The 25,161-nt window shown below is 45.3% G+C and overlaps 1 protein-coding gene across 3 annotated transcripts in view; it reads right to left on the bottom strand.

Moving 5' to 3' along the window:
- Positions 1 to 25,161, bottom strand: part of Atp8a2 (ATPase phospholipid transporting 8A2) — a 574,910-nt gene that overhangs the window by 123,522 nt on the left and 426,227 nt on the right. The gene's annotated exons all lie outside the window — the stretch shown is intronic.

A 25,161-nucleotide genomic window follows, 5' to 3' on the forward strand; every position in this document is an offset into this window, starting at 1 on the left:
TGCCAAACAGCAGAGGGCCATCACAGAAGCCCTTCCTTTAAAAAAAACTAAGAGAAGGATAATCAGCCATTTAATCTACTCATTAAACAACCCTCTCAGGCGGACGTAACGGGAATTAGCACTTCTCTGAAAAGGCAGCCTTGACATGCAGCAGACAGCTCAGATCATTTGGAAGGTCACAGTTTTTTTTATTATATGAGCCCAGTTGTTAGTAATGTATTCATATTTGAAGAAACTGAGCAGAGACCACTTCATTCAATCTGGTGAGCAAAACAGTATGTTTCCCTAACTGGAAAACAAAAACATAAATGTTAATCTGGTCCTAGGAGAGATCACAGCAAGCTGAATATATCAGGCACCTTTTGTTCCCAGTGGGTTTTTTTTTTTTTTTAATACAGAAATTAAGAAACAAAACAAAACAAAACATTGAATTTGCTGTCTTCCTCTCTGCTTCCCACCTGACACCAGCTAGGTTCACACATGGGGCTAGAGACAGATGGTAACAGCCCAGTTCAGTGAGAGCTCAGTTCTACACAGAACCATCCGAAACCATTTTGTACGTGCTCTTGTACCATTTGACTGAGACTGACATCCCAGTCAATGATGAGGCTACAAGAAGGTCTTTGGCTTTCGGCGGGCTGGAATCTTTCCGTCGTTCACACATGAAACGGCACAAGGGCTCAGTTTTCTCACCGTCTCCCAACATGACCTACATTCATCTTCTCTTCACGTTTGCTTAGTCATTTCTAGGTCCAGTGAGTGGTCTTGTTGAGAGGCAGTGCACAGTGAGGTCTGAAGAAAATCCCCTAACTAGTCAGCCTAGAACTTGAGACCGGAAGTGACTTCCCATTGAAATGTTTTCCCCTGGAAACCAGCAAAAAGGCCAGACTATCCCACTGTCACAAGATGAAGAGAGGGACATTTAGGAACAGATCTATATGAAAACACTGTACACCAAGGTTCAGAGCAGCCCAAAGGGAAACCCCTCAGATGTCCATCAACAAAAGAATGCACAGAGGTGGGATTTATGTGGATGGGGGGAAGTTACTGAGCCTGAAGGAGAAATGAAGTTCTGATATCTGCCAGGATGAACCAAGAGAACACAATGCTCCCTGAAATAAGCCAGGCACAAAAGATTACACTGTGTGATTTTGCTCATATGTGGCTTCTGGATTCGATAAGTCTATCGAGACAGTAAATATGTCAGTGATAGTTTTATCAGTTGATGAATGTATGTGGTACCAATGAACTATACAATTAAAAATGGCTGAGAAGATTAAAATTAATATAAAATACAACATAGATAAACTGTCATAATTACTTGATTTTACTGGCTACATTTTGTGGATAACTCATGTCATTAAGCCTTTAAAGCTATTATGTGGAATAATTTAATTGTTATTGTTACAGTAACATGATTTGTAGAGATATTTAATATACGTTGCTTTCAAGAAATAACTGGAAGAAAATCAACCAGCTACTATATGGTAGAACTTTTATACATATCGAGGATGTATCTTGTTTAAGTAAATATGTAGTGTGTGTATATTACTAGTAAAGAAGAATCTTCAAAGCTTGAGGTTTGTACCATGAAACCTAAACGTTTAAAAAAAAAAAGAAAAGATAAGAAAGAAAGGAGGTCAGAGGCATTACAGTCCCTGCTCAGCCTCTTGTTCCCTTGTAGTAATTCAATAAACTATTCAAAAGGAAAAACAAAAATAAAAACAAAGCAAAACAAAACAAAACAAAAAATCCTAAAATTTTTGGAGCATGATTCCATTAAAGCCACATCCACATTACCTAATTTTTCAGACTCAATACTATTGGCCCATTTCCATCCAAATAGTACTTTCTGCTTTCTCTAAGGGTCCTGGAGCATGATTATTCGACAGCACAGAGTCCCCAGTGTCCCCAAGAGGACACTAAAGTGCTGCACACAAGTCTCCCCTCTGAAGTCACTTCTTTTGAAGATGGCGGTGCAGTTGGTATCTAAATGTTTTGCTTATTTGGAGCTTGCTGCTGGAATAGTAAGTCATGTCAACTTTGGCTCAGCTCCCTTGAGCCCCGAACCAAGTGAGGCCTCAAGTCACCAGTGGTCTAGCGACTGCAGCAGCCGTGGGGTGTCTGGAATCTGTCAAGTGCACTGAGCCTGAAAATAGAACAGCTGCTGTGGAATGCTGCTGCAGGACACCTAGGAGGGCTCAGGCCTCCAGGACAGCCTTGTGTGTTTCAGAGAGGGGGCACAAGCCCACTCCAGGACAGGACAGACACATTGAAAAGATCAAAGTACGGCAGGGCAGTGTCAGGGTTGAGGAACCAGATGCTGAAGACTTGCATCATCCCAGCTGGAACGAACTATTCAGTTGGTGAAACTGTTGGGCATACCCGAGTCCCAGCGATCACAAGCCACAGGCTGCCTGCTCTGTGTTGTACAGTGACTTCTGACTAAGAGAAAATGCTGTATTAGACGTCTGCCATAACATACAGGAGCCAAATAGTGTGTTCATCTCTGTGTCTGTACCTGAAAAATGAATAGCTGTTGAGCACAGACTTCAGCCAATCCTAAAATGAAAAACCAATGCAGTAGGCAGTTCTAGAAAAAGCCTTCTAGACTCTATTTCTTCAGCCTGAAGGGCAGAGTACTGGCACGGGCTTCAACCTCCAGCACGGCTGGGCGGTGGGGGTGCACGCCTGTAATCCCAGCACTCGGGAGGCAGCCAGGTCTACAAAGCTAGTCCAGGACAGGCTCCAAAGCTACAGAGAAACCCTGTCTTGAAAAACCAAAACAAAAACCAAAAAACAAACAAACAAACAAAAACCAAAAAAACAAAACAACAACAAACCTCCAGCACCTACTTTCCCTGTCCTCCCCAATTTAAAAAAAATCCCACTTTTATATAGTGCAAGACCTGTTTTCTTTATTTTATACCATGGTTTAGAAAACCGAAATCCTCACGCACGCACGCACGCACGCACGCACTCTACCACTGAGCCAAAGCACAAACCCCCAGACTATCTTCTCACTCTCTGTTCCACTGTTTATTCTGAACTGCAGCATGACACTGACAGCTAGGAGGACATGGAGGAGGGCAGTCTTGTGGAAGACATAAAATTAAGATTTAAGAAAAGAGGTTTGGGTGTGAGCGGCATGAAGAAAGCCTGTAATGGCATAAAGGAGAAAAGAATTTCCAAACAGACTGACTAACCAAGTAAGGTCTTAATTGTTTCTTTTCAGGGAATGCCGTCGTTGTTTTAAGGTTCAAAGGCTGAAAGGCCCCTTCAAGCTCAGTAAGGCCCACTGTCGATGCTCACGAAATGGTTGTTAAGTGTCTAATAAAGTCTAAGAAAAGGTAGTGAAGGAGGTGCAGGGCCTCTGGCACCCAGAAACCCAATAATGTATCTACATGACAGACCATCGCTCGGCCACAAACAAAGAATAAAATCTTATCATTTGTGATAACATGGCCATCATGTTAAGTGAAATAAGCCAGACACAGGCAGACAAATACTGCATGAGCTCACTCACACATTGCTCTGGTCAGTTCTGTATCAACTCGACACAGGCTAGTTATCTGGGGAAAGGAGCCACAGCTGAGAAAATGCTTCCCCATTAGATTGCAGCAGGCAAGCCTGTAGGGCATTTTCTTAATTAGTTGTGGACTATTCCTTTACTCTGTGATTGGGTTAATAAAGAAGCTGACTGGCCAATAGCTAGACAGGTAGAGGTTAGGTGGGACTTGCAGATGAGGAGGATGCTGGGAAAGAAGAAAGCAGAGTCTGAGGAGTTGCCAGCCAGACGCAGAAGCAGCAGCATGGAAAGTACATAGATGAGTTAAAGAGCCTTGGGGCAGCACACAGGTGAATAGAAATGGGTTAATTTAGGTTATAAGAGCCATTGAAAACAAGCCTACAGTTAGTGGTTGATTGGGGAGGGCCCAGTCCATTATGAGTGGTACCACCTCTGGGCTGGTGGTCCTGGGTTCTATAAGAAAGCAGGCTGAGCAAGCCTTGAGAAGCAAGTCAGTCAGCAGCACCCCTCTATGGCTTCTGCATCCGCTCCTGCCTCCAGGATCCTGCCTTGATTGAGTTCCTGCCCTGACTTGCCTTCATGATGGATTGTGATGGGGATACACAGAAGCCAAAAACCTGCTCTCCTCCCTAAGTTGCTCACAGTGTTCATCACAGTGACGGAAAGCAAACATGTGAAAGCTATGAAGTTGATCTCACAGGAGATGTGGGCAGAAGGTGGTGACCAGAGGCTGGACAGGCCCACAGGTACATTCCAGTTAGGTAGGAAGAGTAATTTCTATTTTATTGCACAGGACAGTAACGTTAACACAAGAAGTGAACTTCAAAAGAGCTAGAGATTCTGATGTTCTCATCATATGATATGTTCAAAGTGAAGAATATGACAGTTATGCTTCACTGAAATATGACATCACATCCTTACATACAATTATGTCTAGATGCTAGTGCCTCATACCTGCTATAGGCAAGGGCACTATCAAGTGGTAACTGAGAAGCCTTCAGCTCAAGAAGAAGGAATCTTGGAAGAACCTGTTGTCGGAAGGCTGAGGAAGAAAATAAAAGCTGTATTTAAAGCCTGTAGTGCTGAAGGGAAGGTTAGCATACTCTGTGTGCAGTAGGCAACACAGGCTGGTGCTGGGGAAAAAGCCTTTGAGAATTGGGATAAGCATATCATGTTAATAGTTTGCTCGATGTTGAAATGAAATAATGGAATGTTCTCATCATTCTTTAGGGCTTGAGAGAGTAATGAGGAACAGATGTGAGAACTGTAGATTATGATGGAATAGGATCTGGATGGAACAGACAATGTCCCGTGAAAGTGACCACTAATTATAGGAGAGAGTGTAGGGCAGAGAAGGTGTAAGACAACACTCTACTTAAGCCTCGACATTTGAATCAGGCCTTTATCCACCAGCAATTTACCCAGCACAGTGGGCAGGAAGCAGTTGAGCATCAAATGGCGTGTGAGAGGGTCGAGGAGGGTCAAAGACGAGGGAAGACAGGAAGAGTGCAGGCAGGAGAGTGGCAGTCAAGAGCCGTGAAGCCCCCTTCCCTGCCTCCAGGGCCCAAGAGGTCAAGGGTCTTGGATGTCCCCCTCAAAATCTAGGTGTGACTAGGAAGAAAACAGAGCTGGTCAAAGGCTCAAGACCCCTGATAGCAATGGCTCTCAATCTGACAGGACAGTGGACAGGGGAACCTTATGACCCATGTCCACTGTGCCGCCTGCCGGAATCCACGTCCTGGGTTTCTGATTCTAGAGGTCTGGGCAGAAGTCACAAAATGTTTCTGTTGTTGTTTCTTTTTGTGACTGTATTTTAACTACCACATTTCTTCCTTCCCTTTTCTGCCTCCCAATGCTCCCACATCCCTACTCTACCTCAAATTCATGACCTCCTTTTTCACTGTTATTGCATTCATACATGTATTTGTGTACACATAAACATGCACACACCGAGACACAGACACACACACACAGACACACACACACAGACACACAGACACACAGACACACACACACACACACACACACACACACACACACACACACACACACCCTGTTGAATCTATATAGTGTTACTTGTATGTATGTTTTCAAGGCTAGCCATTTATCACTAACAACCAATTATTGTGCTCTTCCCTGGGGAGAGGACCACCTCTGCCGCCCCCAGCTTTGCTCAGTTGTCTGTAGTTCTTTGTGTAGGGCTGAGGCCTAGCGGGCTTTTTTCTGTCTGCTTTGGCGTGTTTGTTGGGGTCCTCCTCGTTCAGCTTATATTTGGGCGGTCATGTTGGGGAGACTTTATGGATGTAGCTTCTCTAGGTACTCGGAGACACAGTCTCACAGTGAACTCCCTGAGCCTCTGGCTCTTACAAATCTTTCTACATTCTATTCTGCCATGTTCCCTGAGCGGCTGGCGGGTGTTACACAATGTTCCAAAAATATTCTTTAGAAGATTCTCACTTGTTTCTTTTAAATCCATTTTATGCCTAGAATTATGAAACCAAAGGCTTATATTAACAGGAGCCATGCCCCAAGATACCTAGTGGATGTCTGCAATGTGGAGAACTAAATCCACCCACACATCCATCCTGTGATTTCCCCGTATATGCTCTGCAGAGTTGCCACACAGAACCAAAGGTAATTTATTACTCCTTTTTTTTTTTGTCCTGTGACCTCTTTTATGTCACCCTTCTTGTGCTTCTAGGCCTTTGTTAAGCAAAATAAAGGTGACTTGATCACAAACAATGCTCCTACAGCTGTTGTGATAGTGGAGCCAACTCTGAAGTCACTAACAGGGCAGGTAGCATTTACAGCATAGACAGGCTGAACAAAGGGAGGAGTCATGTCTCATTTGGGATGGAGCAGAAATTCAACGTATTAGTTAGAATGAATAACTTATGAGTTGTTATCTTTGCAGTTTCCTATGTACTATTTTGGATTATACATGTGTATGGATAACTGACGGTCGAGAAGGAGAAATTGTAGGTAAGTGGTTGGCTACTGTGTATGTTTTGCTAGGAGATATAAGCAACAGCAGGGAATGGGGATGAGGTGGGTATCTATACGGAGGGCATTGTGAGCCCTACAGAGGACACTACTGAGACTCTGTAATGAGTAAAGCAGGTTGAGAGTGTGAGGGCAGGGATGGACAGTTCAGTTCAACGCTCCCAAACAGAGCCCACTCACACAGATGAGTGACTGTATGCAGAGAAGCAGGCATGGGGTGAGAAGGGCAATCTTAGTCAGGAGGGAAATTGGACTTATCCTCTCAAGGAGGCTTCTGATGGACAAGTGATCAGCTTGAATGATTTAGGTTCCAACAGGATGAAGGGAGTTGAGGGTACACTGGGTGTGGGATGGGGGCAAATGGGAAGGGTGGGGCTCATGGGGAGCCAGGGAGTCTGGATAATTACTGAAGGGAGAGTTGCCTTGAAGGAAAGTAGGCGGGCAGCCAGCTCAGCCAGGAGTCTGCAGCTAGAGCACAAAGTACCAAGAAAAGAAAGTACTGGGCAACAGAGGGTTAAAACAGCCATATGCGCGCTGCTGGCTCAGGAGAAGCCAAGTAGGGTTAGCACAGGGGAACCTACTAAGTAGACCAGGCTGGCCTCGAAGTCACAGAGATCCAGTTGTCTTTGCCTACCGAGTTTGTCTTCAAGGGCTCTGACAACCTTAGTTATTTAAGAGGAACGATCTTTTAGTAAAGTTGAAATTCATTTAGAGAAAATGAGCCTGAGGTTTGGGAGAAGGTCTGGGGAGCACAGTGCATTGGGGCCTGAAAATGGAGGGACATTAGAGGGGGAACCTGTGTTGAGGAGACCCATGTGGATTCAGGGGTGAAGAAAGGAGGTGGGGAGGGGCAACTGAGCTAGCATACTGCTCTTCAACCAGAGAAGTCCCCGGGTGCCACTGCATCTGTGTCTTAAGCAGAGGAGAGGGCGAGGGAATGGTCCCCACATTTGGCAGTCTCCATTCCTTTCTTGCTAAGTGGTTGAACTTTCTTGCTGTCCCTCTTAAATCCCACACGCTTAGTCCATTTGACTGCCAAAGTTGTTTTTAGCCCTCTCTATAGCTACTGGGCTAGCTCCTCAGCAGGTCTCAAATCTCGGTTAATGTGACTAAAGCACCGTGAATTAGCTCTAAGCAGCCATTTTCAAATGTGGCAGGACCACGAGTGTTTACATGCTGTACATGCAATGTGTTCATTCAAATCATCTCGCTGTGTCTGTTTAAAAAGGGATACTCCTTAGAGGTCATTGTCAGAGAGACATGATCATTTAAAATCATCACTGTATCCTGTTTGGAGACAGATGCTGGGCCAAAAGGCTAGAAGAAGCCTCCATGGCCTTACTAGCTCAGCTGAGAAATTCCAGAGTGAGTGAAATCAAACCTAATGCTGAAACCTCAGTCCTCCTCAGCAGCTCACTCTCCAGGCTGGCACTAAAGCTCCCTCCTCCCTGAAAGCGCTCTGCTCCTGCTTCTGAATGCAACATAGAAAGCAAGGGGAAGAGAATTCAACCCTGTGTGTTCTCCTTTCTGGTTGATTTCAATTTCTTTTTAAATTCACACATTCAATGAAGGCATGTAATACAGCTGTAAATTTAGATCTCTTATTGAAATTGTATTTTTTTTATAGTAAAATACACGCCTACAGGTATAAAACTTAATTCCTATGAAGGCATACACAGGCAGCTGCACCTTCCTGACTCTGGGCACCACATGTGATCTCTTCATTTCCAGGAAAAGAAACTCTGCAGCTCTGTATTTAAGCAAAGCCCTTATGCCTCCCCAAACTCCCCAGGCCCTTTCAGTTTTGAGCCCCCCCACCCCCAATCTGCTTTCCTTACAAACACGGACACTTGCAAACCTTGTAACCCAACACTATCCTGCACCCCTTCCCGTGCCACCCAGGCTGCTGGCAGAGGTCCGGAGAGCCATTTCTCTCCCAGCTCTGCTCCATGATTGTCCTTGCTCAGCCCAGTCCAGCCCCACTCGGCCTGGCTACCCTGCAGTGCGGGCCTTCTCTCCACTACCCAGCTTTCTTCCCTTCAGCCCCCAGCTTTTCCTACTTCCAGTAGACCAACAAGGAGCTGTTTCCTGGTTCCTTCCTATAATTTCATTTATCAAAAAAGACGGGCAGAAGAGGAAACCAAACCAAACCAAACCAGTTTCTTAGCCATATTTGGAGATGAAACTTAGAGCCACCAAAGTCACACACACATGGCCACTCCTCAGACACTCACGTGAGAATCTCCTCGGAGAAGCCACTGGGCACTTGAGAGTGTTATTCTTGCCCTGAGCACCTTTCTGTGAAGCTCTGCACTTACATTAAATCCCTCCTTAGTAACCTCCTCAGTCCCCCAGAATGCTTTTCTGCGGCACAGCCAAGAATCTCACCTGTGCTGTGTGGTTAAGATGGCTCTGTGGAGAAAGGCTCACTTCACCTGAGTGGAGGTGGCTGAAAGGAACTTCAGGCTGCTGCAGGTGGCAGCACTCAGCAGTGTCTCTGTCCCACACCCCACTGCTGTTGGTACCCCCCAAATTCACATGTTGGAAAATGAATCTCCAATTCATGCGTTAGTGGCTTCTGGGGGTGGAGCCTGTGGAGGTTAGGGGGTGGGGCCTGTGGAGGTTACAATTAGTTGTCACGGGGTGGGTCCTCCTGATCACAATAGTGGCTTGATAAGAAGAGAAGCCTAAGTTGGCACACTGGCTCTGTTGCCATGTGATGCCTCTGCCAAGCTTCAAAGGGCCAACACCAAGCTCTTGAACTTACCACCCTCTCAAATTGGAAGCTAAAGTAACCTTTATTCTATATAAACCATCCAGTCTCAGGTATTTTGCAATAGCAACAGAAAATTAACTGAAATAACTACCCACTAGATTCTCAGATGAGCGATATTTAGATTGGTGAAGAATTGGTGTTTTCTTCCATCTAGATCCAAACTGCACAATGACACTCTTTGGTCATCTGGCTGTTTTTGTGCATTTTCTAATTAGCAGCTGACAAGACAGAAGTAGAGGTAAGTGTCTTGTCATCACCATCCCCACGCCAACACACACAGATACAGACACACACATGCATACACAAGCGCACACGTGCGTGCATGCACACACACAGACAGACACACACACACACACACACACACACACACACACACACACACACACACACACACTTCTGCTCTAGGCCTTCTGCCCTGGTCGGCAGCTCTACTGCCTTCAAACCCATCCTTTGCTCAGGACAAAACTCCACCGATGTCTCTCTCTGTCCCTCTGTCCCTCTGTCCCTGAGCTCCTTGTCCATGCCTTGTAAGAGCTCTGTACATCTGAAGACAGCCACCACCCTCAATGCTGCCTGCCCACACTCTAATCTGGCCTCCCTGTTTGTCTTTTTTGGTGAGCTATCTACTTCCCGTGAAGGCTGCCTGTCTCATGTAGAGTAAACCCCAAGTTTATCACTCTGCCCTTTACAAAGACCTCTAAGCTCAGGTCTCCACATACTTTCTCCCTGCTTCTTCACACTCTCCATCCTTGCTCCCACCTGGCTTACACTACCCTCGACTATGACCACACACCCACCATGCTCTTGGGACATTGGCTCTGCTCCTTCAGATCCCTGCCAACACAGCAGCCCCCTAGAGGTCTCTATGACCAGAACATCCGGTGTGAGTATCTAGTCATTCTCCATTGTTCTCCATTTTTCCTGTTTGCACATCATGGATCTCCACTCACTTGCCATCTCTAAACTAGATGCTCCCCAGGCATCTCAGTCTTTGTGTGACTCAGTCTAGAAGTCTCAGAAGAAAGCCTGTACCTTCAAGGCATGTGTATGATGTACTGAATGGATAAATACAGATGTGTAAATGGAAGTGTTCCTGAATGATAGTCCGAGTAAGAGAAGTCTTCCAGGTGTCATGTCCTCAGCAGTTATTAGGAGTCAATGGACTATCACCCATTATAACTGACAGACTCTCATGAGGTTCGTTCCCATGGCTTCCATTGCTCAGTCACATCTAGGACACTGAATGAGCCATGGGATGATGTTATGTTACAGGGCCACTTAGTTAGATCCTTCTGATGAAGTCTGTTAGGGCACACTGGAGGCTTATCAGGAGCTGGCCCAGCATCCACACTGGGAGCCAAGGTAGGCTCCGTCTAGGCTTGCCAACAATAATCTCTGCTGATTTACACCAAAGCCATGTGATTAATATGTCTTATATGCTTGATGGAAACAGCCCTAGATGTGTGCCTGTCTAGGGTTCCCTCCCTTCTGACACTTGGCATAAACTCATCTGACTGCTTTGCCTCTGGGCATTCTTCTAGGAATGTTATTAGTAGTCACTGAAGAATTAGCCAGTCCTCACGTTCACGCAAAGGGCAATCATACACATGAAATACAACTTGTAGGCCATGGTGGCAGACACCTTGGGAGGCAGAGGTAGGCAGATCTCTGTGAGTTTGAAGCTAGCCTGGTCTATCTACACAGAAAGTTTTAGGCCAGGGCTATATAGCGAGACCCTGTCTCAAAACAGTAACAACCCCCTAAATAAAAAACCCTATGTGCTTTATATAAAAGCAATATAGTTTGTGGCCCTATATAAGGCACTGGCGCCATCAAATAGGCCATGGAGAAGGAAGAGGAAAGGCTCTCCATTCAGAGAGGAGAGGGAACCCTGGGTTCTCTGAACACAAGTGACACAGGCAAGGGGCGTGGTCATTAAAAAAGTGTGTGTGTGTGTGTGTGTGTGTGTGTTTGTGTGTGTGTGTGTGTGTGTGTGTGTGTGTATGGAGGGAGGAAGTAGGAGAGGGGGAGGCAGAAAAGTGACTTTTGTCTCCATTGCTTTATTTTTTGGTTTTTCAAGACAAGGTTTCTTTGTGTAACAGCTCTGGCTAGCTTGGAACTCATTTTGTAGACCAGGCTGGCCTCGAACTCACAGAGATCTGCCTGTCTCTACCTCCCGAGTGCTGGATTGAAGGTGTGCGCCACCACTGCCTGGCTTCTCTATTGCTTTTTAACTTACTTTTTCCAAGCATCACTTCTAAAGCCAAGTTGAATATCTCATAATTAAAGAGATGCACCCCCACCAACACTGATTTCCTTGTCTGTCTATCTATTTATCTATCTATCTATCTATCTATCTATCTATCTATCTATCTATCATCTATCTATTTATCTGCTATCACATCTATCTCAATCTCTATATCTATCTCCTTTATAGGATTAAAAAGACTTTGAAAGTCACATACTTCCATTTCTTCAAGACTACCAAGTCTCAAAATCAAGTGAACAAGCTGGGCAGTGGTGGTGCATGTCTTTAATCCCAGCACTTGGGAGGCAGAGCCAGGCAGATCTCTGTGAGTTCGAGGCCAGCCTGGGCTACAGATTGAGATCTAGGACAGGAAGCAAAGCTACACAGAGAAACCCTGTCTCAAAAAACCAAAAAACAAACAAACAAACACAAAAATTCAAGTGAACAGCAAAAGACCACGAGTCCAATCCAACTGCTAAATACAGCTCCCTCCCCTCCAGGGATGTTTTCTAGCATGTCAGACAAAGACAAGCTTTGTGGTTTTTTACTTTGGCCTTTCCTGGAGGGCCATGAGTACACTTTATGTATGGAGGAAGAAGATGAAGCATGACAAGGTGGATCAGAAATATCTCATGGGGTTCCATCATGCATAGAGGTTTTTAATTCAGTGGGAGGCAGAAAGAGAGAGAGAGAGAGAGAGAGAGAGAGAGAGAGAGAGAGAGAGAGAGAGAGAGAGAGAGACAGAATATGGTTCTAGGAAGCAGGGTGATTGCTAAACTATTCCCAATAGGATGAGCTGTGAACATGATCATTTTCCAGTGGAAATGCCTTCAAGCAATATTGAGGTTGCATGGAAGGAAAAAAAAACACAGATAACTTGAAACCAACAGCAATGAATAGCATCTGTGAAGGCACACTTTCACGAAGAAAAGGTAACTCTCAGGACAGCATGACCTGCATTATCAACTTGGTCTTTACTGGCTCAACCTAGGAACACAAGTGAGGTCCCTCCATAGCTCTGGGAGCCTCATTTCCTCATATAGAGCTCAGTGGGAGCCCGTGGTCCAGCCCACACTGCAGTCTTCAGTGCTGCAGATCTCCATTTCTGAAGTTGTAAAAATGTGTTCCAGGTTGTAAGGAGGCAAACATGACTTAACCTGAGAGTAATGCTTTAAAACAAATTTCATAACATCTGCCATGTCATTTTTAAGCAATACCGTCTGTTTCCACCGAACTTAAACACAGCTTTGTTTTTAAAGGCTAAATTTCACAGGTCTTTGCTTTAGCTCTACAGAATATTCCCCTCTGGCAAGAAAAGGCTTCTATGATGAAAAAACATGTTCCCAAGGGTGGTAGCATTTCTACACTGTGGACTTATGCTCAAAATGTTCCACAATCGTAAAAAAAATCCTTCAGTAGGGAGTCATCTTAGTTCCCACAATACCCTTCTGCAAGAAATCTAATAGAAACTTGAATTAAGAATGGACCAAATGCAACAGGGTACAAAAGGTACCAGGGAGAGAAAAAGGCCACATTCATCCTGGCAGTATATCAGTGGAGGATAATTCATTACAACAAAATTCTGAAACTGATTTGGAAGTTGCTAAGAAACTCAAACCAATATAAGCATGGTTCCCAGCCATCTGATATTTATTATGAAGGTACCGCTAGGTATTTGAAGAAATACAAAAAAATGAAAAAGATCTGTCTCCACTTTCAATGAACAGCTACAGCTCGGCACCCTCGAAGGGATGGATTTCAGGACCCCCACCCCTTCCCCCACCCTAAAATCCATTGGTGTGTAGAAGTCCTTTATGTAAAAGCAGCACAGTGTCTTCATAGAACTTCATACACTTTGCACAGCCTCCAGATGGCTTGTGACACCCTAGACAGTGCACAGGTTGTGGGGCTCATCTAATTGCACTATTGTTTGGGGGAACAGTGACAATAGAATGTTTCTCCCTGTTCAGCACAGATACATCTTTTTTTTCTGCCTATTTTCCTCCATAGTTAGCTGAATGCATGGACAGGAACACCCATGCACGGGGATGGCCAACTGTACGTCAAATCGTAGAAAAATGTTGCCCTAAATAAATTTCTTAGCTGAAATTGATGTTTTAGTGGCTATGGTAGAAATGAGAAAAAAGTAAAAATTAAATAAAGTGGCCAAGGAAAGGGTCCTTCAGATCCATCATATTTAAGACATGGGTCATGAAGAAGAACAGTCCAAAGAACTAGGAAATTAGCGGTCATGAGACAAAGGAAGGAATCATGTCTCAAGGCAAGCACTATGGAGGTGAGCAGAAAGTGAGGAGAACCAGGGCGGAGGAGAGCAAGCACTGGGAGGTGAGGCCCATCTCTGTGTGTGCAGAGGAAGGATGCAGGTGACAGACAAACATCCTACAGGAAGGGAACTAAGGTCTGCACAGAAATCAGCCTCCGCCTCAAATAACATCCCTTCTAGAAGAACATTTCATTAGCCCCAGGCCTCCATCCCTGGGACTAGAACTCTGGCCTGACCACACGGCAATGTTTCTTAAAGAGCAGTGGAATTACTTCCCAAACAGTCTTCTTGCCAAGAAAGTAAGTTGATGTAAATAAAAATTATTCATAGAACCCACCCTCTACCTAAGGGATGTCCAGCTTTCTGATATTGTAAAATATTTACTTAAATGATTTAAATTATATGTAAACATATATAGTTCTATATTATCATTTGTCACATTGTGACAAATGAGGGAAAAAAACACATTTAAGAGTAATAGACTTTGGTCTCTGTTAAGGGGGAAAGGTCAGGAAGGAAGCAACAGTATGGCAAAACAAATAAGTGGTCGTTTGAGGATGATAAACAGTATTTCTTCCTTGGTAGAGGATGTGGATCTGCAGTGGTGGAGTACAACACTGTTGCTTCCATGCCTATTCCAAAAAAAAGTCAAAGAACAAGCACAAGGCCACATGGAGGGACCAGGGACTTAGGGTATCAGGCTTGAGATGCAAAGCAGGAACATCTGGATGCACACTGAAAACCCTAGTACGCAGAGTCAGAGACAGGAGGATGATGAGGCTCACTAACCAGTCTAGCTGAATCAGCCAGGGAAGAGACCCGATCTCCAAAATCAGGGTGGAGAGCTACCAAGGAAGACACTCCGTGTCAAATTCTGCCCTTCACATACATGAGCATGAGCACACAGACATGTATGCACATCCCCACCCCCCAACACACTCACACAAACTCACACCATATCAAGGCAAAGAATCCTCTAGAAGGCATGCTTCCGAGATAGAATTTCCACATAAACTTAACTTATATGGGAATCTAGTTCAATCTGTGGACTTGATTTAGAGGGAACTCTCTCAGTCAATGTGAGAAGTTTTGTACAGATGTTTAAGATAAAGTTCCCGAGTGAAAAGAATTGTGGTGATTGTGAACTAACACATCAGAATGGGTAGCTTCATAGGAACTTCATGCCATTTTACCTTTATACTGGGAAAATAAGTTCAATTTAGTTATAGCCCATCTTATAATGTAACTGCTGTACCGTGTCTGGCTAACCTGTGCTACCTTTGGTAAGCAGAAGGTCTTTTACCCACCTTATAAATGCTATTAGCAAATACTAGGAGCCCTAGGTCCTGGCCAGTTTCTGTCATTCACCACATTTGGAGATGGGTGTTAAAAATTGAACCCAGAACCTTATGCATGATAAGCCCAAGTTTTATCTTTAAGTCATGGCTTCAACTTGCTTTACCCAATTTTTTTTTTTTTTAAGTTATCATACTGGGTTAGAGGAGGTCATTTTCATGTAAATGTATAATGCATTTTGAGATGGGAATGTGAACTAGCCCAGCCATTATGGACATCAGCATGGAGGTTCCCTCTCCTGGTGGCCAGTGCCATCTACCTCCATGACCTTCAACAGGATTCCAATGGTGGCAATTTCTATGCCAGAATGTTGAAACAATGTTCTGAAACAAAGATTATTCATTGCATATGTAGCCAAATGAAACATTTCCAAAGTATTTCACTGGATTCAAAAATGTTGATGTGCTTATAATTGCTCTGTTTAAAAAAATCATACACGCTATGGTGGTTTGAATGTAATTGGCCCCATAAGCTCATAGGGAGCCACACTATTAGGTGTGGCTTTGTTAGAGCAGGTGTGGCCTTGATGGAGGAAATGTGGGCGGGCTTTGAGGTCTCGTATGCTCAAGATACTGCCCAGTCCTGTTCCTGCTGCCTTCTGATCAAGATGGAGCCAGCTCCATGTCTGCCTGCATGTCACCATGCTCCTCACCATTGTGACAACAGACTAAACCTCTGAACTGTAAGCCAGCCCCAGTTAAATGTTTCATAATATAAGAGTTATCATGGTCATGGTGTCTCTTCACTGTCTAAGTCACTGGCAGACAAAGCTGGGTACTCTGAACAGACAAAGCATGACTTCCTAAGAAGAGCTGTGAGAAAGTAAAGTGCTCAGGTGGGTGTGAAAGAAGCCCCCTCCCCACAGGGTGGTGCCTGCTAAAGGCGTCCGTTGCCTTCTTCCTTCTCCTGTAGGAAGTGACTAAGGAAAGATGTTTTACCTCACAACTTTTTTTGAATTTTTTTTATTATTTCTTTTTGGTTTTTTATTTTATTTTATTCTTTGAGAGAGTTTCTCTATGTCCCTGGCTGCCCTGGAACTCACTCTGCAGACCATATTGGCCTTGAACTCACAGAGATCCTCCTGCCTCTACCTCCCAAGTTGAGTCCAGGATTAAAGGCATGCACCACCACTACTTGGCACCTCACACCGTATTTTAATGTAAACTTTTATCAGAGTACCATCTATATAAAATGCACATGTGCATCTCAGTTTTGTTTGTTTGTTTTTTTAACAAAATGCATGCTGTGGACTTATTCAGATCAAAATCCCCAGGAACTAGTAGAAGCCTCCTTGTGGCTCTCCCATTCCTTACTCATCCTCTGCCTACCCTTGCGTCGCCATACTCCTGACTCTAAGTGCATGACCCTGCCGTTTGTGGAGGCATCTCAGACACTGAGGATGGCTGCCTTCCGCGTCTGCTGCTTGGCCAGCTGTTGTCAGCATATGCAGGCTGATGACTTCTTTCATTGTAAACTCAATTCTGTAATGAACAACCTGTACTACCACAGAATGAAACAACAAATGGCCAGGGCTGGCACCCTCTTCAGACTTTGCTCACCATTTTCCACAGGGCAGTGCGACTCTGATAGTCCCCTCAGAGGGGACTAGAGCCTCAGACCTTCCCTGTGTCTGCTGAACAGCATCTTGGGGCATTGAGGCTCAGGGCTGTCATTAGAAGTGCATTGCCATGAACTGGCCTGGGAGATGCTCTGCCCTGTCAGGTTAAAGTCTCTCAGGGGAAGGCCCTGCCTAGCTCAGTGGCAGTGTCCAGCGTCTTCTGAGAGTGGGGTAGCAACCATGGTTCACACCTGAGTCTGGATTCAGTGAGCCGTTTATAAAGCACAGACTGCTTGCAGATGCGACTCAAAAGAGTACAGTCGACTGGGAGGTACCTACCATAAGGCAGTTTGTAGAAGGCAGAGACATACAACCCTCCCCCAGTTAGAAAGGTACACTGGGCATATGCCATCTAACCTAGGGGGAGGCACGTGTCACCATTTCCACACAGAATCTTCCAGAAGAAAAGATAACTTAGGTGTAATCTAATGCCAGCAACTGCCCCCAGGTTCTAACTTTTCTTTTCTTTCTTTTTTTTTTTTTGGTGGGTGGTGGTGGTGGTGGTGGTGGTGTATGTGAGGATGACGGGTAATGTATCTGTAATGTGGAAAACTTATTGCTGTTACTGACAGTGACAGATATATAAAAATATACACCTCACCTATGAGTCACTACACTGTTGCCCGCCAGTTTCAGAGTTAACGATTATTCTACTCTAGGGGGAAAGAACCCAACTCCCTCTGACCAAGTGCTCTGGAGCCGGCGAGAGTGAGCAGTGGCACAGGGCACCTTTGGAAGCAGAAGGCTCCTGCTCAGACAGCTTCTCCCTGCTCCTCCTTGGTAGACTTTCCTTCACTCCTTCAGTGGAAACTTAAATTGGGAGTCCTCCTCGGTTTTCTTTGAAAAGTTCCTTCCTGCCGTAGGAATCTTGGGTATTACCAGTTTATATTGGATTACCCAGAGCAGGGAACTGTGTCAGGCTAGGTAAATAAACACATCATTAAGGCACAATGCATGAAAACAACCCCCGTGGCTGTGAAAAGGCCAATTCTAAATGGAGATAAATGCCCTCGATCCGCAAATACCCAGCTCTGATCAAATTCCCCTCATCTCGGGCTGTGATGGTTTAATTCTAGGATAAACAAGACCACAGACTTAATAGGAAGAGAATGTCATAATCAGGAACAGTGGGCTGGACAGATTTTCCCTGGCTCAGGACTGACTCTATTCAGGCTCCCATCAGCATGCTGGGGAGGGGAGACCACATTCCTCACACAGTTAGAGCCTCTTGGACCACCTCGGAAGGGGTATGTATGTCTGTCATCTCACATGGAAGGATGGAAGGCCAGAGTGAATGGGCCAGACAGAGGGACAGAAGACAAAAGAGGGAAACCAAGAAAAGAGACCAAAGCATAAGTTAGAGAAAAAGCCCTGTAAACAGCAAGCAGCATCCCTCCCAGGACCACTGGGGACATAGCAACAGGCCGCTCCCTGGAGCTCACTGGCCAGCCAGCCTAGCTGAACCAGTGCATGGCCAGGTTTGGTGAGATGTCTCAAAAGAAGAGGTGGAGAATAATTGAGAAGACACCAGCCTTGACCCTTGGACTCTGATGCATACACCTATATACACAAGACACACACACACACACACACACACATACCACACACATATACTATACACACACATATATCACACATATACACACAACACACATATACACACCACACACACACACACACCACACATACACATCACACAACACATACACCACACATGCACACACCACACACACACCATACATACTCACTCTCTCTCTCTCTCTCTCTCACACACACACACACACACACACACACACATATCACACAACACATACACCACACATGCACACACCACACACACACCATACATATTCACTCTCTCTCTCTCTCTCTCTCTCTCTCTCTCTCTCTCTCTCTCTCTCTCTCTCTCTCACACACACACACACACACACACACACACACACACACACACACACACACATTTCTGAGAACTGAGTTTCCTTTGCCACCACTCTGTGATGGAGAAGGACACAGAGGTGGATCCAACTTCTGCTTGTTCTGGTTACTGAAGGCCACCAACCCTTCTAAAGGTGGAAATTTGTGCAAGGCAAGAGTGAAAGGTCTCTGTCCTTTCACTGACCATTCTCCCAGGATGTCCTCACAAGAGACCATTACTGAGGGTAGGCTGGGTGGATGTGCCAGAAGAACCACATTTCACATTCTACGGACCCAGGGTCTCCCTTTCTTACAGAGAGGACAACCATACATAAAATTACTAAACCGACTCTGGCTGGGCTGTGACCAGGTGTCTAATGTCTAGAATGCCACAGGTTCTATGCCCAGGGCCCAGGGCCCGGGAGGGGAGGGAATGACTTATTCTGCTTCTTGTCATCCTCAGCTAGGCTTTGTGTCCTTTCTCAAAGCCAAAAGCAACGTGTCCACCAAGAAGGCCCATCAGTGTTTCAATGCCCTGGGGCTGAGTGCCACCCCGGCATACACAGGCCACGCCAACTGCACTGCCTCCCAAGGTGTTCAGCAGCCCTCAGTGCTGGCGTGTTTAGTCCTGCCTGGAGGCACCCTCGAAGGATGCTTCTTGAATCCTCTGAGGATGCTGGGAAGAAGCCACATGGCAAGCCCCACTCTCCATCAGCCTTCCACTACATACTGCTCACATCATTCCCCACAGGACCTGCCTAGTGCATAGAGAGGAGATACTGGCCTGCCAGCATTTGAGAGGGGTGACTTGCTGCTCACTGAGAGGCTAGTCTCTGCCAGACTTCACCTACAATTCCTTATTATATCATCCTGCAGTGAGAGGCCCCCATACACCTATACTCATAAAATCAATTTTCCACAAATAAATGATGCTGTTGGCACTGGAGCATGGGAGAGGGTGAGTCAAAAGGAGGAAGGGATATTTGTAGTGGCTCAAAGAGGAGGACTTTCAGGGGATTGCTGGCTGCTGTTAGGGTCCTGAAACCTGCCAGGAGGTAAATCCCAGCTCCCTTCCAGGTTTCATGACCAGGAACATGTGCCTTAACTTCCACAAGGCCTCTGTTTCCTGTATGGAGTAGAAATTATGGCGACTATGAAGCATACAGTATATTGTGCAGCCTCTGGCTAGCTCTACCATCGATGCGATGATGATGATGATGATGATCATCATCATCATCATCACCACCACCACCACCACCACCGTCATCTTGACATCCTCCCAGGCACAAAGGAATTCCAGAAAATTTAAAAGATGCATCTGACTCTCTTCCTTTACCACTCCATCAGTGTGTAAGGACAAAAGGATCTATAGCTAATTAAGTTGGGAAACAGACAACTCTTTAGGGTAAGCAGTACCTGCCAAACCTTTGAGAGCGTCAGGATCACAAGAACCATCTTCTAAGGGTTAAGCATGTCTTCTCTCAGGGCTTAATAAATATTAGTTGTTGATGATCTGTCAGCCCTCAAAACAGTCTGTGAATGTGAAGTGTCCCAAATCAAACCTATACATGTTTCACAGCTTCCTGGCACCTTGGGCTTGTCCTTCATGGACAGAATTCAATGTTCTCAGCCTTGTTTCTTCTAAATTATTATGCCTGGAAGTGTGGCTGTTAACAGGTTGTCTGTCTGGAAATGGTGCCAGGTTGGGGACGACAAGGCACTGTCCTATGTTCATTAACCCAGGAAATCGGATCTGTAGCTATTCCCCCTCCACCACCACCACCCCCCCCCCAGAGGAAAGAGCAGTCATGGAAGCTTAATCTCTTCAAATAATGAAGATTTTATCTGCACCAGGGCAGTCTCTCTGATTCCACTTGGCTCAATCTGTGACTCTGCATTTAAAGCCTTCTAATGCGATAATGATAATACCATTCCTGCCGCCATTATCCCATGGTGGCAGCATCATCCTCAGAGGCCCCAGTCTGGCTTCTTGGTCCTCTGGCCCTGCATCCTGCCTGCACCCTGCGGGACACACAGCTCCCGCAGCTGCCGGCGTTTATTTACACACATTCCGGACACAAATTGAATTAATGAGTATAATTTGACTCAGATGATGTGATATCCTTCCCAGTGCTCTCTCTGCTCCCCCACCCTCCTGCTCTGTCCCTCACACCTTCCCTGGTGGCCTTCCTGAAGTGCGCTCAAGCAGACTGTGGGAAAGGAGGACATGGTTTCCGGAGAGCATACACACATCCTTCGGTTAATTTTGGTCAGTGTAGGTGACTTTAAGTTCCCAATGGAGCAAATGCTACCTAAACATATGTTGTGCTGTATTGTTTAGGGTAGAAGGGCAGGAAAAAACAGTTGGGTGTCCTGTATAGCTTTTTTTCCCCCTCCAATTCTTTCCTATCTAAATTTGGTAGGTGAATACCCAGATGGGGAACCTGAGGTCTAGAAGACCAAACAAACATCAACAGCATCTTTCCCCTTCTCTATAGGTTATGTGTTTAGCCTCATCTACCTTTACTGACTGCCAATGAACAGAGAAAAGTCACACCACAGGACCCACCAACTCCTAAACACAAATTCCCAAAGCAAGGTGCTAAGGAAGCACGGAACGCTGGGACCCTTAAGTTTTATACAGAAAGCTAAAGCAACCCCACATGAGAAACTTCAGCGTGGATGTGGTTAGATGCAGGAGGTCTGTTTATTGCTCTGGGCAGACCAACGAGGAATTTCCTGCATGCTATGCCAAAATCAGAGCCCAAGTAAGTCTGAAGTCCTTGTGATGAAGCCAGCCGTTGTCCTGTGTTTTGACACATTGTATACCCTGCTACTTGTTCCTGGCAGGGGCCCTTCCTTCTCCATTCTACCAAGTTTAGAAAGGGATTAAAAAGGGGTAGGGGGGAAATTCCTTCTAAACTACCCCAAAAAGGTGAATTACAAGTGAAACCCCCGTCTATGTGTTGGACTTTGTTCTTCCAGAATACAGACACACCAGGTACCTCTCGTAATAAAAATCCTAACCTTGGACCCAAGACTGTTTGCCTAGGTCCGTCCACACAGCTCCAGCCGTTGGCTGCTTCAATAGAAACGGCTTTCATGTTGAATTCTGCCCAGAAAAGTAGATTTGGGGATTTTTTTTTTTTTTTTGAGGAAAGATTGAATTTATCATAAAACATATTTCATCAAGGTCCCAGTAAAACGAACCACCTTTTTTACCCAAACCACAAAGGCTGCAGATTCCTTTGCTGGGAAAGTTGGCCACTTCTGTTGGAAAGATTAAGTTCTGCTGAATGGTTTGGGGCAGGAGAAGATAGGAGGAAGCTCGGAGAAACGGAAAGGACCCTGCACAGGCACCATTTCCTTATTGCAGATTCTTATGGCAGATTTGGATGAACTGACCTAAATACGTTCTACAAAGAACCTACACCATGCAGCCAAACCCAAATCCATCTCAAATCTTTCATTACCCAGAAAGGCCTCCCTGCAAGGACGACAGCTTCCCGTGGCTCTAACAACTTAGGTGCTCCTATGAAAAGTACCACAATTTCCATCAACACATGAAAGACTGCCGAACACAGGCTCTCCCCACCCCCCACTCTCTTTTTGGCTATTCCTGACCTGATAGCATCTTGAGGGAAAAGAATGCATTTTTTTTTTGATATGGTGGGATATTTGGACATTTTATTTAAAGCGAGGGTGCCGAGAGGCAGCCCTATATGGATTAGCTGCTGGATTTTCTTGGAGTGAAAAATAAAAACTTTTTTTTTTTCCAAATTGCTTTAGACACTGGCAAGTTATGGATTGTTATACAAGGAGTTAAATTTGACTTTTGGAGTATCTGGTCCTATCCGTCTGCATCTCTCCGACCCTTGGGCATTCCAGGCCAGGCCCCACAGGCCTCAGGCTCTCACTCTGGCGACTGACTACCTCTTCCTTATCACTTCCTTGTTAATTTTGGGACAGGATTTCACTATGTAGCCCAGGCTGGTCTGAAATTTCTAACCCTCTTACCTCAGTTTCCTGAGCTTTGGGATTACAGCTGTGTACTACCACAGCTGACTCCCTCCAGCTCTGCTAACCTGCCTCTCCACTTAGCTGTTTCATATACATTTGGGCTGCAGTTCATTCCAAGTTTTCCTTTGCTGCTTCTTATCTCAAAGCCATTTTGGTGGGGTCTGTCGGTGTTTACTACATTCAAGGATTCTGACTGTGATAGCTAATGAAGTTTAGCATGTTTAGATGAAGCCCGAAATCAGGCAGGTTGAGCATCCAGCTCTCCCTTAGTAACCCCTACTGGGTACCACCATGATGAAGAATTTCTCATAAGGGAACTGCTGACCTGAGTTCCAGCTGTTAGATATGTGTCTGCGGAAACCAGCCACACAGAACACAGTATCTCAAGGCTCTTTGACCTTGCAGCAGCTACTGTCCTTGGTGTAAGACACAGACTTTCCTGCTTCTTTACAGTCCCGGTAGACACACAGGTGCAGTGGACATTGTGTCAATAGACAACGGGTGCAGTGGACATTGTGTCGCTATGGATGCTCTAACAGGAGGCGGCTCCCGCTGCCCTGACGAGGGCGATCAGGGGAAGGGCAGCTGAAGGATTTAGGGATGGGGAGAGGATGGTGGCCAGCAGAGAGTAACATGAGGAGACACTGCAGAGGAGTGTTCAGAGTCTAAGGGAGCAGGAAGCCATTTGCATGCATGGGTGACGTGGAATGAGCCAGAAATACTTCAATTCACGGTATGGCATTAGTCACTAGTTACTACTGTTGATATAAACTATACAACAAACCGTAAGGTTATCAGGAACGGTGACAGGGTGAGGGCTCCTGTGGCTTAATCTCCTCCCCCAGGTCATCCCTATCCTCACTGTCTTTATGGGGGCCATCTGTAAGGTCCTATCTAAGGGACAGCAGTGACCCCCCCTTTTTTTAAATCAGTGAAAGCAAGTGGTTAAATGTTAGCTTTTCCTCTACAATCTACTTAGCAAGTTGGTTATTTTCTCAGGCAACCTTCTCAGAGAGGCCTTCACACCTGAGGTCTCTCTACTCACAATGGAGGCTCTGTTAGGAAGTCATTAGAAAAGGCCCGGTTCCTTTTGTCAGCACTTGTATATCTAAATAACGTCCTTAATGAGTCCTTAATGAGTCCTTAATGAGCAGCACTTCTTTCCTCCCGCAGCCTGAGGCTCAGGGGCTTAGAAAATGGCTCCCAAGCTCACTGAGGAGGATTTTTTTTTTTTTTTTTTTTTTGGTCTGAACAGCTTGAGCAGGCTCTCTCGGCAGAGCTGGAGCAGAGCAAAATTCTGACCTAAACGTGAAACTAAAGCTGCCATGCAGGTCTCAAAAGACACATGCTACAAGGAGCAGCAGAGGCGGGAGGGCAGAGGCAGCTGGACTTCAAACACGGGAAATGCAAGCACCATGCATGCATGGTCAACAGCCCCCGAAAGCCGGGAGACACATGTAGAGTTCCCAGACCATGGTGTGTTTTCAGACTACTTGTCTCCTACAAGTTCAAGACTCAGTTTCAAGTTTTGGAAGCTCATTTAACCCTCTCAGTGGTGTGTATGTGTGATGCGTGTAGTGTAGTGTGCATGTGTGTGGTGTGTGTGTGTGTGTGTGTGAGAGGTGTTCATGATATATGTGTGTGAGTGTATGTGTTAGGTGTGTATGTATATGTGGTATGTGTGTATGGTATGTGTGTGAGGTGTGTATGTGTGTGTGGTATGTGTGTGGTATGTGTGTATGGTGTGTGTGTGTGTGTGTTGAGTGTGTGTATATGGTGTATGTGTGTGAGTGTATGTATGAGGTGTGTATGTGTATATGTGTATGTGTGGTATGTGTTTATGCATGTGTGGTGTGTGTGTGTGTGTGGTGTGTATGTGTGTGTTGTGTATGTATATGTGGTGTGTGTGTGATAGGTGTGTATGTGTGTGTGAGTGTGCGTGGTATATGTGTGTGTGAGGTGTGCATGTGTGCATGGTGTGTGTGTGTGTTGAGTTTGTGTAGTATGTGTGTATATGGTGTATGTGTGTATAAGAGGTATGTGTATGAGGTATATATATGGTGTATGTGTGTGAGTGTATGTGTGTGGTGTGTATGTGTATATGTGTATGTGTTTGTATGGTATATGTTTATGTGGTCTGTGTGTGTGATAGGTGTGTATGTGTGTGTGGTGTATATATGTGTGTGTGATTGTGTGTGGTATGTGTGCATGGTGTGTGTGTGTTGAGTGTGTGTAGTATGTGTGTATATGGTGTATGTGTGTATAAGAGGTGTGTGTATGAGGTATGTATATGGTGTATGTGTGTGAGTGTATGTGTGTGGTGTGTATGTGTATATGTGTATGTGTTTGTATGGTATGTGTTTATGTGGTGTGTGTGTGTGTGTGTGTGTGTGTGTGTGTGTGTGTGTGTGTG

This window comes from Onychomys torridus, chromosome 9 (assembly GCF_903995425.1).
Source record: "Onychomys torridus chromosome 9, mOncTor1.1, whole genome shotgun sequence".
NCBI classification, from domain to species: Eukaryota; Metazoa; Chordata; class Mammalia; order Rodentia; family Cricetidae; genus Onychomys; species Onychomys torridus.